This window comes from Borostomias antarcticus, assembly GCF_949987555.1.
Source record: "Borostomias antarcticus genome assembly, chromosome: 22".
Classification (NCBI taxonomy): Eukaryota; Metazoa; Chordata; class Actinopteri; order Stomiiformes; family Stomiidae; genus Borostomias; species Borostomias antarcticus.
Window position 1 is genome coordinate 7,782,022 of NC_140255.1, and position 1,369 is coordinate 7,783,390.

Consider the following 1,369-nt stretch of genomic DNA (forward strand, 5'->3'; position numbering starts at 1 on the left):
CGCATGATTTGAGTGAGAGTGGGTGTGTTTGAGAGAGAGAGGGAGAGAGAGAAAGACAGACAGATAGGGAGTGAGTGAGGGTGGGTGGGTTCCGAGTTCTGACTCATTTTTACCAGATAATGTAGGCCTAATAACACAAGTACTCAGCCTATGAAGTAAACCTGTGGTTTAAAACTCCGCCTCTTTAATATCATGAATGGTAACAACATTCACATAGAACATATATCCTCCTCATTAAAAAAAGCATTGAAAAACTAAGATGAAATAAAATTTGGAGTATACAAATAGCACATGAAGTGGACAATGCATCAGTGCTTCTTTACTTCTTTAATACAGTGTCTCTTGTCATTATTTGCTATGAACGTATAGGAAAAGTGCCAACAAGTTGAAGAATTCCATTGAACTAGGGTTGCTACTAGATTAACTGCAACAGATTTTTATTTTATGAAAAAAATAATAATACTTTTTTATTTTGTTATTATTTTCATAACCGCAGTTTAAAAAATACAATCGCGGTCAGAAAAAATAATCGCGGTTTGACAATTATGTAATAATCGTTACAGCCCTAGGAACTGTCTACCTGACTCAGGAACTGTCTACCTGACTCAGGAACTGTCTACCTGATTCAGGAACTGTCTACCTGACTCAGGAACTGTCTACTTGATTCAGGAACTGTCTACCTGACTCAGGAACTGTCTATCTGACTCAGGAACTGTCTATCTGACTCAGGAACTGTCTATCTGAACTATCTACAGTATTAAGGCCCTTTCACTTCCAGTATTTGATTTTTCTTCAACATTTAACGGTCTCTAACATACACGACCACGCCTAGAGGTCTCTAACACACACAACCACGCCTAGAGGTCTCTAACGTACACGACCAGAGGTCTCTAACGTACACGACCACGCCTAGAGGTCTTTAACATACACGACCACGCCTAGAGGTCTCTAACGTACACGACCACGCCTAGAGGTCTCTAACGTACACGACCACGCCTAGAGGTCTTTAACATACACGACCACGCCTAGAGGTCTCTAACACACACGACCACGCCTAGAGGTCTCTAACGTACACGACCACGCCTAGAGGTCTCTTACATACACAACCACGCCTAGAGGTCTCTAACGTACACGACCACGCCTAGAGGTCTCTAACACACACGACCACGCCTAGAGGTCTCTTACATACACGACCACGCCTAGAGGTCTCTAACGTACACGACCACGCCTAGAGGTCTCTAACGTACACGACCACGCCTAGAGGTCTCTAACGTACACGACCACGCCTAGAGGTCTCTAACACACACGACCACGCCTAGAGGTCTCTAACACACACGACCACGCCTAGAGGTCTCTAACGCACACGACC